Genomic DNA, 16816 nt, shown 5'->3' with positions numbered 1-16816 from the left:
GAGCGCACGAGCAGAGGAGAGGGGCAGAGGGGTGTGTGTGGGGAGAGAGAGAGAGACTTAAAAAAAATTGTTTTATGTTAATTTATTTTTGAGAGAGAGAGAGACAGGGAGTGAGCGGGGGAGGGGCAGAGAGGGAGGGAGACACAGAATCCGAAGTAGGCTCCCGGCTCTGAGCTGTCAGCACAGAGCCCAATGCAGGGCTCAAACTCACGAACTGTCAGAACGCTTAACCAAAGTCAAATGCTTAACTGACTGAGCCACCCAGGTGCCCCTGGTGAGAGAGAATCTTAAGCGGGCTCCACGCTTAGCATGGAGCCCGATCCAGGGCTCAATCCCAAGACCCTGGGATCATGACCTGAGCTGAAATCAAGAGTCGGATGCCCAGCTGACTGAGCCCCCCAGGTGCTCCATGTCCTAGACAATGTTTGAAGTGCTTTACAGGTATTCATTTTGTCCTCATATCTACCCTATGATGAAAGTACCTTGTAGCCTCATTTGGTAAGAAATTGAGGTACAGAACAGATGAGATGATGCACATCAGCATGCTTATGAACATCAGACCGTGTTACAGGAACACAAGGCAGTACTATAATTCTAACGGAGGAGAAGACGACTCTTTTGAAGCATTTGAGGGAAAGCTGAACAACAGTATTCTGAAAAGCAGGGTCTAGATGTGTTCTAGTTATCTTGCTGTGTAACAAATCACCTCAAAACTTAGTGGATTAAAACAACAACTTATTGTTATCTCTCATCGTTTGGGGTTTGATGGACTCATCTGGGAAGCTCTTCTTGGGGTCACTCATGTAGTTATAGTCAGATGGCTTCTGAGAGTAGAGTCATGGGAAGGATTCTTCACTCACAGGTTAGTCACTTGGGCCAGGATGGCTAGGAGAGCTGGGTGCTGTTTGGGCATGTTTCTCCACAGGATCTCTCCAGGTGGTTAGCTTCAGCTTCCTCACAGCATGGCGGCCTCCAGGTAGCTGGACTTAAATGGTGGTTCAGAGCTCCAAGAGTGCACCTTCCAAGAGACAAGAAGCAGAAGCTGCCAATCTGTGAAGACCTAGGCACTGAAACTGACATGGTCACTTCCATTTATTCTATCAGGGAAGGGACATATTGCCCAGATTGAAGGAAAGGAACATAGACTCTGCCTCCTGATGAGAAGGCTGATATAGAATGAGTGGCCATCTTTAATCTGCCAAGAAACAGCAGCCGAATGGCCAATCTCCATTATCCTAGTGGATAGGTTACCACTGGGATGAGTCACTGGCAATTTTTGTCCTTGTTCTGTCCGAGTTCTATCTCCATGAGAGTGTGATTATCCAGGCCAAGGAAGGGTAGGCCCCCTTGATCACAGTCCAACCAAGGACATACAATAGCAGAGCTGTGGTTCCTCAGAAGAAAATCAATGTGTTCTCCACACGAAAAGGATGAATGGATGCTACAGAGGTTAAAAACAATGTTTGCTTCCAGCATTTATTGTTTTAAATCTATTTTTGTCCGACATGAGAATCTTCACACAAACCCACGCATCTCACCTCATCCCCTTCACGCTCATAACTTATTCTCTGTGTTCCTTGTTTGATTCAAATAACAAATGTCTACTTGCAGCAACACTAGGCAGGTGTAGGCTCTGTCAGGGGGATCAGAGACGAGTCAGACCTGGAGTTTGTCCTCCAGTTGTTCACTCTCTAGTATGGGGAAAAGAAAGTAACAGTGATATCAGTGAGAAAAGGGCAAGTGCCATAAGAGGCATAGATAAAGTGCTCTGGAAATTCAGAGGAGAGAGAGAGATTACTTCCAGCTGCACCCTTAATCACATACTGCCTCACAACATCTCTTGTATTGTTGTCTTGTCTGGTTATTAAATCCTATATTATTGAACAACAGCAAACCAGTCATGCTGAATAATTCACGGAATTGCTCCTTCCTCTGCCTCCAGAGCGTCAGCTCCTCTGAGGCAGGGGAGAAGAACTGACAGGCATGTGGCAGGGGCTAATATCTTAAGAATATACTTAAGAATCCCAGCTTCAACAGAAGAGAACATCAATAAAATATCATCTGAATAAAGCCTTTCTAGCCCCATAAATATAGACCTTTATTAGGTTACGAAAATTTCTCCAATGCATTAAACAAAATAAGAAATTCAAAGGTTGCCTTTCTCCATTGGCCCTACTTTTATTTTCCCGGTAGGAGGAAATGTCTTTCTATTGGCATCTCCTTCCAATTACTGACATCTCAGTTGCGTGTGTTCTCCCACCTTGGCTACGTAGAAATGCCAAATAAAGGTGACTGACTGCAATAGTAAAACACATATTGGCGATGGCTCTAGAAGTCATCTACATGTAGTTAATCCCAGAATTCTTCGCAGGAAGTCCTTTTGTGCGTGTAGCATCAGAGTATTGCCTTTTGGCATCACATCCAAGTCTTTCTGGAAAGTGTACTGTTTTCTTTTTTTCTTCTTCTTCTTATTTTTAAGTGACAGATGGTTAAGAAATATCTTCTGCACTCTTATAATTATTTTCCTCAGTTTTTCTCCATTAAACGGCAATTACCCTCATGCATAATCTTTCTAAGTAGTTATTTTCTAGCTCCTGAAGAGAATAATCACAGTGAAGGCATTCATCTTCTGTATTTCATGGTTTTTCTCAACATGAAACTTCTATTGAATATAATTTGTACCACAGTAACTAACACAGTCACTTAAACATGTTTGGCAGTTAATTTTTGTAAGTGGACCAAGTTTTCAGATGAAACATTCATCTGTTTTACAAAGGGTAGTTTTCCTGGATTCTATCCAAAATTTCCTTCAAAGAAAATTAGGTATATGACTGCTGTACTTCAAATATTTTCCAAGGGAGATGTGGAGTGAAAACATTTTTTCCCCATGGGTTAAATTTATACTGTGCTAAGCATTTTACAAAACATGCAAATGATCTGCTTTCTAGAGAAGGAAAACTCCCTTTGGATTTACTTCTTGGTGCTAGCGATATTGAAAAATGATTTAATTTACATTACACCAAAAAACCCACTTTAGATAGATTTGACAGTTAAACATATAAATCAAGTCATAGCAAAGTAGCAGAAAACAGAAACTAGTAGTTATGATATCTTTAGAGGAACTGTAATTTACCTAAGCTTGGAAGCAATAAATGAAATATCAAAGGACAAAAACAAGAAATTTGATAATTTGTAAATTGCAATATTAAATATGATTTTAATGAGCAATGTTATTTTACCAAGGTCACTCATGATTAATTTAGAAGAAATTATTCTTGGCCTTTGGTATTCAGTGATGTCCACATTTCTTAAGTAATTCCAAAAGCCAACAACATAAAGAACTATGCTATTTTGTTGAGGCAAAATATGAATTGTGCTGAGAACATGGTATGCCTGACAGAGTCCCTCACTGGAAAGTATCCTGACCTCCAGCACCTGACTTTGAGGGTGGCCTCATCCTTCAAGACGCCCACTGACTGGGACACACCCAGTCTCCAGAAATCACATGTTAATGCATTGGTATGAAGGGAAACATTCACTACAATGGTTTTTCTCAAATGTGGAGATTCAAAAAGCTTTCACCCAGGATGCATTTCTGGAGGATGATATAATCACTGGAAAATTCCCTAGAATCAGATAGAAGAGAAATAAATGGAAAGTTACCGAATTTCCAGAGATATTTCCTGAATTAAGACTCTCTTAAGCTGGCTTTAGGAGAGTTGCAACTTTGAATATGAAAGATGATGTACTAGGGAATCGGAGCTACTGTTAAAAAAAACAACAGAAAAAAGAGAAAAAAGGAAGAGAGGGAATTATAGTGGGGAGAGGACCCTGTCTCAGAATCATAGAGAACAACCACAAGCAGTTAATGTGATTCCTGACAGGAAGTCCTCACGATCTCTTTGGGCAATATACTAACACACCAAGTTGGACAATGCCCAGAATTGCGCAGGCGGAATAATGATAGTGTTCCCAGCCATACCTCCATTCCTTCGTCCTGCCACATCTCCTTCCTGTTTCTTTCTGAGCTTGTCACACTCTCATCAGCCCATGTCTGGACCCTCAAAGTCCCTCCAGCTGGTCTCCCCAGGCTCCAGTCTGTTCTATCACTAATCTGGAAAACGCTTTCCCCAGAGGCTACTACGGAAAATGCAAGTGTGGCCATGTGTCTCCCAGCTTTAAAATGCTTCAGGGAATGGTCCACTGCCTGCAAGAGACTGTTTCCAATTCTCTCTTTTTTATTGTGGTCAAAAACACATAACACGAAATTTGCCATCTTAGTCATTTTTCGGTGTACAATACTTAAGTGTTAACTATATTCACATTGTTGTGTGATGATAAATCTCTAGAACTTTTTCACCTTGCAAAATCGAAACTGTACCCATGAAACAATAACTCCCTCCTTCTGTCTCCCCATAGTCCCTGGCAACCACCATTCTATTTCTATGAGCCTGACAACTTTAGATACCTCACATAAATGGGGTCATTCGGTATCTGTGCTCTCGTTACTGGTATATTCTACTTAGCACAGTGTCCTCAACATTCATCCATGTGGTAGCCTGTGTCAGAATTTCCTTCCTCTTTAAGGCTGAATAATATTCCATTGTATATGTTTACCATATGTTGCTTAGCCATTCACCCATGGACGGACATTTGGGTTGTTCCTACCTCTTGGCTATGGTGACCAATGCTGCTGTGAGTGTAGGGGTATCAATACTTCTCCAAGATTCTGCTCTCAATTCTTGTGGATAAATACCAAGAAGTGGGATTGCTGGATCATATGGTAATTCCATTTTTAATTTTTTGAGGAACTGCCATACTGTTTTCCATGGTGGCTATTCTATTTTACATTCCTGCCAACAGTGCACAAAGGTTTTAAGTTTTCCACATCCTCACCAACACTTCTATTATCCTCACTAATTGTCACCCCCTGGTGACTTTTGAAACGGAGCATCTTTTCATGTTTGTTGCCCATTCGTATGTTTTCTTTGGAGAAATGTCTATTCAAGTCCCTTGTCCATTCTTTAATCGGGTTTTTTGTTTTCTTGTTGTTGAGTTGTCATTCCTAATTCTTAAGCCTGGTCTGCATCCCCCATGATCTGGTTGCAAGCCTCATTTCCCTTCTCTCTGTACCTCATATGCTTCTCTGTGGGGAACTCATTTTCATGAGGTCCTCTAATGGAGGAGCTGTGTTTTGATCTTTTCACATGTTGTTCCTGACAGGGTGCTCCCCTCCCTACCTCAAACGCATCTTGACTACTGGAGCAAAATCTATCCCTGCCAGAAAGAAAAATTACCTTGAGGGAATTGTCCTGGGTAAGACTTCTCTCACCACGTCCTGAAGCGCACTCTTCCCTCCAACCACTGTGTTCTCTCACTTCTGGACCATCAATTTACCCTGTGTGCAGGGCTGATGAGGTGGGTCTGCGATTTTTATTATCTGTCTCTCCTACCAGACAATAAGCTACTTAAGGTCAGAGTCAGTATCTTATTTAATATTCAAACTCTGATGCCAACCATGGAGACTGCCACGTAGTGGCAATATTTTCTGAAGGAAGGGAGGGAAGAAGGAAGAAGGTCTGGCAGGCAGGTGAGCAAGCCAGCACGGAGGCAAACACATAACCAGGCTTCTCCTCTGTGCTTTGACTCCCTGTGCTGCCCACTTCTCTTCCCACAGGACAAGAGAATTCCAGAGACCCAGTGACATGGCCTGCCATATTCGGGTCCCACCTGAACTGCTGTCTCAACTTCCCAAAGCTGAAATGGCTCAGCCCTCACAAAGCTTACCCTCTGCTTCTGATGCAGGGTCCAAAATGGGAGTTTAGATCCAGGGACTACAAACTGATGATGGTCCAGTGCGGTCTGGCAGATAGACGACCAGGTCTTGGATTACTGTGTAAAGTATCATTTAGGAAGCATCTACTCCAAGGCAGCCAGCATGCAAAGGCCTTCAGATTTGTTGCCACTTTTCAACCCTTTTCCAATCCTTTGACAGAAGAGTTATTACCCTCATTTTTCTAATGAGGGAAGTGACACCCGGCCAGGATGCTAGCCAAGTTACTTTTAATGCTAAGGCCATGCTCTCTTTGTTATATCATGAACCTCAAGGCCAGAGTTGTTTTAGATTTACAATAGACATGGTTGTTGTTTTGATAATTATTTATTAGGTATGTGCTATACGGTTCACAGCCTTAGAATCTTTTAAGCCTGAGAGATACCTTAGAGAACATCAAGTCTAATCCCCTCAATTTACAAATGAGGAAGCTGACCTGACTACAGTGAATAAAATGATATAATCATGCTCTTCAGAGATTTTTCTATTTGATTTTTAAGCATTCTTTTCTGAATTTAAAAGCAGTACAAGCTCAGTGCTGAGAAACCAAAATTTAAATGAGAAAGATTTTAAATCCATAATTCATATTCCAACAACCCTAACACTTATTGATAAACATGATTTTAGACTTAGCTCATTGGTACCTCATTTTCGGCCTTAGAAAATAGATGTATCTATTAGACAAATAACTATATATTTGTATGTATACACATGTACAAATATAGTAAGTTGATATATTCTTTATAAAATATGGTATTGTTCTGAATATTATACTTATTTTATTAAAATTCTTTATAAATATTCTTAAATGATGGAAATAATTTTTACCATAATCATAAAAATAATACTTTCTCAGTGGGGATAAAATTTTTAAATATAATTCCAAAGTAAAAACTATTATCCCATCATCAAGGGATAACCATCATTAATGTCCCCCCCCCAACCCCCCCCCCCACACACACCATGGAGAATGTTTTCTGCTCTGTGTGTGTGTATAATTGAGACAAATGGAATAGATGTATTTATTTATTTATTTATTTATTTTAGAGAGAGAGTGTGCATGAGTGGGGAAGAGGGGCAGAGGGAGAGAGAGAGAGAGATTCCATGACCCTGGAATCATGACCTGAGCCGAAATCAAGTTGGATGCTCAACCAGCTAAGCCACTCAGGCACCCCCGAATAGACATTTTAAACCCTTGATACATTTTGCCAAATTGCTTTCCAGAAAGTTTGTGCTTATTTAAATCAATAGCATCAGTGAATGAATGTGTTCATCTCACAATGTCCTCACCAACTTTAGATATTTTAAAAAATCTTTTGCTTATTTTATGATGGGAGAAATGGTTATGAATGTGAACTCATTAACATATTGATTGTTGTGAAAGTTATTGCTTTTAATTGTCTCATTTTATGAGGCAAATAAGGTTGAGCATATAATATTAAGAGCTCTGTATAACTAAACTGTAGCTTCTATCATGCCTATTGAGACTATGTTTTTAATGTTTATTTATTTTTGAGAGAGAGTACAAGCAGGGGAAGGGCAGAGGGGGCAAGGACAGAGGATCTGAAGCAGGCTCTGTGCTGACAGCAAGGAGCCCGATGTGGGGCTCAAACTCACAAATCTGAGATCAGGATCTCAGCTGGAGTCGGAGGCTCAACTGACTGAGCCACCCAGGTGCCCCTATTTAGACTATTTTCAACCAAAGTAACAATGGCTTAAAAACAGTTTTGCAGGGGCACCTGGGTGGCTCAGTCGGTTGGGTGTCCGACCTCGGCTCAGATCACGATCTCGTGGTTCACGGGCTCAAGCCCCCCGTCGGGCTCTGTGCTGACAGCTCAGAGCCTGGAACCTGCTTCGTGGATTCTGTCTCCCTCTCTCTCTGCCCCTCCCGTGCTCATGCTCTGTCTCCCTCTCTCTCAAAAATAAATAAAACATTAAAAAAAAAAAAGTTTTGCAATAATCACATTACATTAAATGAAAGTCAACAAAATAAGTACCAGGTAACAACATAGGTCAAAGAGCTTCAAGAACAAATGCTATAGAAGATGAAGGCTGCACGTCTCTGTAGTCTGTCTGTCTGCCTCTTTTTCTCTACCTCGTTCCAAAAAGGGAAGATACGTGAGCACAATGAAGACAGAGCCCACCTGCAATCAGAATTTCTTAAACGGCCCATTTGTGTATATTTTAAAGCCACTGCCAACTTTAAAGCCACAGGGATATACAGCAAAGTCACGACTCACACGACACTACAGTTAGAAACCTAAATTTAAGCCTATAGAAAAACTTCAGCTTCTGGTCCAGTTACTGCTTTCCTAAAGCTCCCCAACGTCGTTGGATGTGCCCCTCCTGTCCCTTTGCATCTGAATGTTTTTAGACAAAATATTTCTGCCGGTTAAATTTCCAGTATGATTTATGTGTCAGCGTTGATCCTGATATTGTAACTACAATGCCTGATGAAGATGAAGGGAAATCCCATTTATGGAGCATGTAGTGACTGGGGTTGGTATTGACGAGAGAAAAACTCTCTACAGACCTGACATATAAGGAAAGCCACTTTAGGTTTCTAAGTCAGCATGAATGTACATAAACTTTATACCAAAAGACTGATTTATGGCCCACCAAGCACATATTGCACATTTGCTTTGTCAGCGAGTGCCCTAGAGGAAAACCATCCTGTCCTTACAATATCGACCAATGCTCTCCCACTCCCCGCATTCCTTGATGTTAGAACTTGTGATTCCTGCTTATATGTTCATCTATAATCTTTTGAGTTTTCATAAGATGTAAAAAGCATAGAATTCTGTTAATACTGTTCATTCTCCGGAGCACTTGCTTCCCTGTAAAGAGGGTGCTTCCTGGGCAGCTGTCCTAACTTGGGCTCAAATAAGACTTTCTTACTTTTTAGAGATTCTAAAAATGTTTGTTTGTTTTGTGTCAACAGTATTCAGACCTCACAGCCCTGGGAAAGGTCTTCTGCCCCACCCGAGGGGAGGTGCCTGCTGGTTTGTGATGCCAGCCTGTAAAGCTACCCTCAGCGTCTCTAGATAACTATGTGAGATAATCCTGGGTGAAGGAGCAAGGGTGAAATGGAAATGTTTGGATTGTATTTTGCAAATAGCAAGACACATGGGAACAGATGCAAACTTTTGAAATCTTTTATAGCCTGTGAATGTAATATGATGCTGTCATTAGTGTTACCATTTGAAAAATGAAATTCTTTCACAGTGAATGTATTGTCTGGTCTGTGACTGTTACTTGTTGGTGATTAATGCTATCATTGTTTTGGAAACTTTGTGTTAAAAATGCATGATAATCATGATAAAGGAAGCATAGATTTCCAACTCTTTATCCCGACATTCAGGACCTTACATAACCGTGACCTAACAAAACTTTTAAGCTTGATCTCTCCCCTATGCAAATCTATGTTCCAGGAAAAGTAGTTACCCAACATTCCCTCCTCACCTCCATGCTTTGTTAGTGACAATCACACCATCCAGAATGCCCCTCTTACCAACACAGTCTGGCAGGTCTGTCAATCGAAGATCATCCCAAATGCCACCTCCTGCATGACATTTCTCTCCAGTGGACTTTTTTCTCTACTCTGACAAAGGTTCTTTGAAGATAGAAACTACATCTTACACAATAGGAATAACAGAACTCTCCCCTCCTTCCGGAGTATAAAGTTGTTGCAAGGAAGTGGCTATCCAGCCAGGGACCATATTGGTCAATATCCTACATACAGGTCTGCCCAAGTGACTTGTTCTTACCAGTTGAATGCCAGTGGAAATGACAGGTGTCGCTTGTGGGCTGGGTGTTTTAAGAAGTGTACATTCTTTCTTTACTCTCCTACCTCTTAGGCAATTTGAAGCAAAGATTCTGATGTGCTAGGGGATGGCAGGAGCTCAAGACAGAAGGAGCCCAAATCCCTGAATCACCAGGTGGAAGAAAGTTGCCTGCTGACCTAGGACAGCATCATTGAGCTCTTAAGTGAGCGTGAAATTAACTTCCATTAGGTTAAGCCACTGAAATCTGATGTTTTCTTTCTTATAGAGCTAGAGCCATTTCCTGACCAATATAGCTTGGTAGCCTTTTAGTGTTTGGCTCATTCTATTTTATACAGCAGGTGCTCAAAAAGTATTTGTTTAAATTGAAGGGAAAATTCAGGGACAAACACAAAAATTATGAATTATATTGTTAGAACACAGTTTGAGATATCTGTTGACATCAAAATGCTCTTCCAACCCTATCTTCTTAAAAAATACTCCCCGCTCAAGTCATTTGTTTTACATGATGAGTACTTCCACATTGAGATCAGTTGTCACTTTGTTCTTGGCAAAGAGAAAATAGGATGTTTTGAAAACTGACGGTCATTCTAGTTGGATGTGGATGCCAAGTTTCTTCCGGTTATATGAGCCAGATGGAATAACTGTGAACAAATAATGGTAAAATGAAAGATAATCCTCTTTGATTGTCAGATTCTTGGGTCAGGTTTTCCAATAAGACATAACTAGTAGATAGGAGCCCTTGGCCACTAGCACTTCTGTTCATACTCCCAATTAGACTTTCATTGTAACATGATGATGTTATTATTGCTGGTGTTACTTCTTGGGTTGGGCTAAGTCATACAAAAGGGAGCGGTTAGCTCCAAGCTCCAATTGCCACCAAGTCAAAACAAGTATGGGTCATCACCTCTCCAAATGGAACTTCAGGCTGATTCAATACAACTGGGTATTTATTGGATATCGCATTTAAAAATCAGCGTGTAAAGCTTGACGAGTAAGAAGGTGATAAGGTAACCAGAAATTTGTTATGTCTGGCCTTTTTCTCCATATTTCTAGTACTCAGTATGGTCAAGGGTGAGATCTTTATCTCATCACGTGGATTCAGTTACTGTCCAGGGTCATTGCATGTAGCCCTCAGGACTCTCTGGACCTTTTCTTGCAGGGCAGGTCTACTAGTGACAAATTATCTTAGGATTCTGTTTATATTTGTGTATTTGAATGTCTTTCAGTAGTACATTTTTGAAGGGTAGTTTGCTGGATGTACAACTCTGTTGTTTTTGTTTCGGCACTTTGAACAGGTCATCCCATGGACTACCGGCCTCCAGTTTCGGGCGAGCAAATCTGTTGTTAATTCACGAAGGGTCACTTGTACATAATGTGTCATTTCTCTCTTGCTGTTTTCAAGATTCTCTCATCTTTGGCTTTAGAGAGTTTGTCTATGATGTATTTCTGTGTGGATCTCTTTGGGTTGATCCCATTTAGAGTCTGTTGAGTTTCTAGGATGTGCAGATTAATCTTTTCCATCAAATTTAGGAAATGTGAGCCATTATTTCAAGTATTCTTGCTGCTTCTTTTTTCTCTGTCTCCTTGTGGACTCCCATTATACATGTGCTGCTTAATTTCCATTTCCATGTTAAATTTTTTTCATGCAGGTATAAATACTCCTATAGGTATATCCCTATAGATAAAATTGCTAGGTTATGGCAGTGACATTAAGAGTTTTGATAGATACTGCTAAGTGTCTTCTCGAAAGCTTGTAATAAAGGTGCCCTTGTACCAACAATGTCTGAGCAAGCCCATTTCTCTTAGGGACTTTTTATTGATTTTGCTGGAGATTCTTTTTAATATTGGATGAGATACTTATTTTTAGTTGGGCAGTAGTTCCTTACATAGTCTTACTGCCTCTGAGAATCTTCCATCAATGCCATTGTTACCTGCTTGGCTAGTTTCTCCTTGAATCATCCTCAGAAAACATTCATGAAATAGGAAAAATGATGGGCATATTTCCCAATGCTTTGTTGTTCTATTTTGTTTCTCACTAAAAAGAAGTCTGTTCATTCTAAATTACCTCTGTCTCAAATGCTAGGCTAAACTGTGACCCTTCTCTGGGCACTCAAGGCCGTGATGAGACATTCAATGTACACACAGTTTTGATAACTGTTTTTTTCCCCAAACCACCTGATGTGAACACTTTACAGTGTCTTCTACGATATAGTTTCTAATGGTTGCGCAGGAATTCATAACTGCAAAACAACAAACAACACTGATTTTGGTCATTTTGTCAGTTTCTGATTTTTGTCTATTATAAATAACACTATAATAATGATCATTAATGATCTTTAGGAGAGCAGAGCCCTATTTTATTTTTTTGTTGTGTGACAGCATCTAGCACAGAGTCTGCCTCAAAAAAGATACCAGTGTGTGTAGAATTAAAAAGTGGAGAAAAAAAATAAGCTTTTATGTATTTAAACCTTTATTTATACAAAGTTGATTATTTTCTTCAAAAAGTGCCTAGAGGAGAAATTGATGGTTAGGGAGATCTGTGTATTTTTCAAACTCTTGGTCAGTATTTTCAAATTGCCAACAGAAAGTTTTCGCCCACTTACGTACCCACTGGGCGTGCATGGGATTGCCTGTTTATGCACCCTGGCTGACTACTGATTTGTTGAAATCTATGTAGTTGATGGTTGAAGAACAGGGTATTCTTACTAGTTTTAATGCACATTTCTTGTAGGACAAGTGATGTTGAACTTTTTAAATGTCTTTCATTATTTGCTCCTTTGACCAGCAAGATTTATTGCTTGGGAAGGAGGGCTGGTCTCTCTCAGTGTCCTGGGGGCCACAGCCCAGGGCTACTCAGGTAACAAAAGGGCAGTTCTGTGACTCACAATCCACCTGCTTCTCAGGCAGTTGCACAGGGTATCATCCTCAGTGGGAAAAAGAAAAGCAGGGAGACGTCCAATTGTACCTTGCTTCTGGCAGGTTCACCTCTCTGTGCACCGTGACCCAGGCAATTTGAGTTTATTTTTTGGATCTTAGGAATCCAGGGGCAAGCTTTTGTCACCACCTCCTCTGATACTCACCTTCCTCTAGGCAGAGAGGCCCCAAGATTTTTTGGTTTTGCACCTATGTTGGCAATTTTCAAGCATGTTTTTCCAGCTTACATCTACTAACAAAATCTATGCATGTATTATAATACCCATGTATTAAGTACATATAAACCTATTACATGAAACTCGAAATTTTAAAGGGTGAGATTAAAAAGACATAGAGAACTGGCAGTTCCAATGTTCCTTCTTGCTGCTCAGTGATACTGTCTTTTGGGCTCTGCACGTTAGAATGTAGCCCTCTAGGGTACTTGCAGGAAAGTGGGTTGTCTCCTGTCTGAGCAGGTGGACTATTTATACATTTCTTAGGCAGCTAGACCTCCTCTACTGCCGAGCAGCTGACTGTATAAGTAGGCACTTTCTATGGGGTGCTGTAGATGGGCACTTTTTTTTTTCACGTTTATTAATTTTTGAGTGACAGAGAGAGACAGGGTGTGAGCGGGGGAGGGGCAGAGAGAGAGGGAGACACAGAATCCGAAGCAGGCTCCAGGCTCTGAGCTGTCAGCACAGGACCCAATGTGGGACTTGAACTCATGAACTGTGAGATCATGACCTGAGCCAACGTTGGACACTTGACCAACTGAGCCACCCAGGCACCCCTAGACGGGCACTTTAAACTACTGTTCAGTAAAATGAATGCTGTGCCCTCTGATGCAAACTTTCTATGAGGGCCAAGTCCAGAGAAGCCGGACTACCAGAAGCCTTTCTCGCTCTACTTATTCTCTGCTATCTAGCAATCAGTGGCTAATCTGCTTGTTCAAAGACTGCCTTGACATTTGAGTAAAGGAAAGTGAAGTAGAAGCACCATGAGGACCCACCCTTTGAGGTTAGATTTTGCATCAGAATGATCCAAGTGAGCGAAGTATTTATTGTGCAAACATGTGAAGTCTCTGTACAGAGAAGGAATGAGAAAGTCAGGCCCAGGGCCTGCTGATGCCACCCTGAAGGGCCATGTGGTATCTGAAAGGGCAAGGGTCTTTGGAGCCAGACAACTGGATTGGAACTAGCTTTGGATCGCAAGCCTGCCGTATGCTGGCAATATAACTTTTGATATTGAGGTTTTTCAGTCTCCAGGGAGGGGAGAAATCATCTCATCTTAGCAACATCATGAAGGTCAAACAAGAGGATGCCTGTCACCCATTCAGCATGTGGTAGCTGCTCAATACATAGTTGTTCATTCCCTCCTCACCCTCATTGGGCCATGGAAATTTCATGCCTGCAACGTGCCCTAACTTCAGGGTTTGCTTCGTTTTTCTTTCAGCATTAATGATGTAACTCATTTCTCAGAGTTGCTTTAGCTACCTAAAAAATGCCCTTAATATGAAACTCCTATTTTTTTTTTTTTAATGTTCACTTATTTTTGAGAGAGAGAAAGAGACAGAGCACAAGCAGGGGAGGGGCAGAGAGAAAGGGAGACACAGAATGCGAAGCAGGCTCCAGGCTCTGAGCTGTCGGCACAGAGCCCAACGTGGGGCTCGAACCCACAACCATGAGATCATGACCTGAGCTGAAGTCGGATGCTTAACCAATTGAGCCACCCAGGCACCCCTGGAACTTCTATTTTAAAAGTCTGTGCTCCATTTGATCATGTCTATGTCTGTAATACAATCAAGTGGGTTTCTTTCTTTTTTTAATGTTTATTTATCTTGAGAGAAAGAGCACAAGCAGGGGAGGGCCAAAGAGAGAGAGGGAGACAGAATACCAGGCAGGCTCCTCTCGGTCAGTGCAGAGCCTGACCTGGGGGCTTGATCCCAGGAACCATGAGATCGTGACCTGAGCCGAAAGCAAGAGTCAGATGCTCAACTGACTGAGCCACTGAGGCGCCCCCCACAGGGGTTTATCTCTGATGAAGTTAGTGGCCTCAGGCACGTCCATAATATGACTGGCATCAGAACTATTTTTGGCATCAGAAGCTGTTCTTTGTTTGTTTGTTCAATTACAGGCAACTCTAGTGTTCTACAAATTCACATATACTGCAAAATGCACACTCACACCCACTGAAAAAACCTGTTTTAGGAGAAAACTTCTCCATCCAGCTTTCTGTTCGGCTTTCCATTGCTCCTTATTCCGTTCTGTAAATACAGGTTTATATTTAGCCCTTTTTTTGATTCCCCATATGTTCCTTCTAAAAACATTCCCTGTTAAGGGATTTTCCCTAGTTGATCTCTTGGAGAACCACTGAGTGAACACGACCCTGTGTAGGTATGACTGAGGTTTGCATGCTGGCGGCCTCACAAATAAACCAAGAGTCAAGGAAGCCCCGACAACAAAATCGTGCCCCATAGCTCTCCCTCTTTTGTGGAAAACTTGCTGCTGATGGAGCAGAGGGTCAAACACCGTGTGTGTGGAGGCCGATTTCATGCCCTTTTCCCCATGTCTGTTCTGTGGGGAGTGGGCAGCCAGAGGGTGGGAAAGGTCAGGTCACAGCATCACAGACCCCAGGTAGCCAGCGTATCAGCAGGGAGAGGCCACGGCCAGCAGCAGGGCAGGCTGCAGTTCCCAGCCCTGTCAGGGCTCTGACTCCAGCCCTGCAGCTCTCTGAAGGCCCTGCCTTGGCCACCTCGCTGGCCTCAGCCTGCCCCTGCACTCGGGGAAGCAGCTTACTCTTGGCCAAAAGGACAGGCAGGGAGAGGGAAAGGGCTTTGGAGCCGTTGACACTGGCCCTGCAATCCCTCCACTGGCCCCATCGAATCAATCACTCGGGGCCTCGGTTTCTTCATCTCTCAAGGGGTTAACGTTACGTACTTGGCACGGTTGGGAATGTGTGTGGCTTTTACCGGCACTCAATGAACAAGCTTATGCCTCCGTGACTGGCCCCCAGACTCTACTGGTGGCCAGTCTATGTTGGGGCTGTCTCTTGTTTTCCTGCAAGTTTAGTGCCTATATCATAAAGTACATCTTGGATTCCCTTTCAGTTCTTTGTCTTTTTATTCTATTGTTCTTGTTTTCAATGCCCTTCATTCCAGTTGATTTACCCCAGTAGATGGATGGTGAGTGCTGCTTCTTTCTTTCCAGAAACTTTGTTTCCATGGTTGCTGAAGGTTGCCACATTTACTTACCTTGATCTAAGGGCCCCCTGAAGAAAATCACCACAAGCATGGGAGCACATCCCGAGTTCTATGCTTAGCTTGTCAAGACAAGGAATCTTCCTCCAGCCTTCATCAGCCCCAGTGCCTTTGAGGGCCAGGTCAGTGAGGAGTGCTCCCTCCCTCCTCTGGCAGTTCCCTGACTGCCATGCTCTCTGCCCTCAGACACGTTCTGCGAAGACAAAACTCCTGACATGTGGATCGGTTCTGTCCCTTTTCTCCTGGGGGGCGGGCACGCACGCAGAACCTCAGCTCTCTGCGGCTGCTCCGTGCTGTAAGAATGACGTGGGAGGCCTGTCCTGATCCAGCGACCCCTGAACGCAGCCAGCTGAGTCAGCTTGGTTTTGCCTGACATAAGCCATGCCTTCCAACTGCTTCGTTCTCAGTAAATAAAGGAGACGTTTTTTGCCTCCAGTTTTATATACTGTCTTATTTCTCAGCTTGTTTAGGACCCAAGGAACAGCAGAGATGCTATTTATTGGGGTCCCTTCACAAACCCCAACAGTATTGTCAGTGAATGAAGGCAGCTAAGGGCAAAGCAATAAGGAATGGGGATGGGGGGTGGGTATTGCGGCAAACTGAAGAGACAGCATACCGTCCAGTGAGGGCAGGGCCAGCTCAGCTCTAGCTCGTCGCTATCTTGGGCATTTGGACCCACTTTGGCCAGATATTTCAAAATTTTTAAAGAAAGCCCGAGACCCTGATTTTTACCTGATACCTCCCTACTCTTAAATGTTGACAATAAAACTAAAAAAACAAAACACCATGGTGTCGGAGATACAAAAGGCCTCTGTAGGCCAAAGCTGTCTAAAGGTTGTGGACAGCTTCCTGCATCCTGCCCTGGACCCTCAGGGCCCCATCCTCCCTGGTCACGTGTGCACGTGACTCTACCTCCATCATCCCACCTGGAAAACATCCTTACACCTATCAGGAAACTCCAAATGCCCTGCGTCTTCTGAGGAGGGGCGCTGCTGTGAGTTATTTACATGAGAGAGGGAGGGCAGAGAG

The 16816-nt window shown here is 42.5% G+C and overlaps 1 long non-coding RNA gene across 1 annotated transcript; it reads right to left on the bottom strand.

Moving 5' to 3' along the window:
• Positions 1–685: 685 nt before the first annotated feature.
• LOC122226554 lies at positions 686–4823 on the bottom strand. Its single transcript, XR_006205667.1, has 2 exons — positions 1539–4823; positions 686–1018 (listed from the first exon to the last, which is right to left on the bottom strand). It is a non-coding gene; the product is annotated as an uncharacterized LOC122226554 (long non-coding RNA).
• Positions 4824–16816: the final 11993 nt, after the last annotated feature.

This window comes from Panthera leo, chromosome C1 (genome assembly GCF_018350215.1).
Source record: "Panthera leo isolate Ple1 chromosome C1, P.leo_Ple1_pat1.1, whole genome shotgun sequence".
Taxonomy (NCBI): domain Eukaryota; kingdom Metazoa; phylum Chordata; class Mammalia; order Carnivora; family Felidae; genus Panthera; species Panthera leo.
This window is presented reverse-complemented; position numbering and strand designations above follow the sequence as displayed.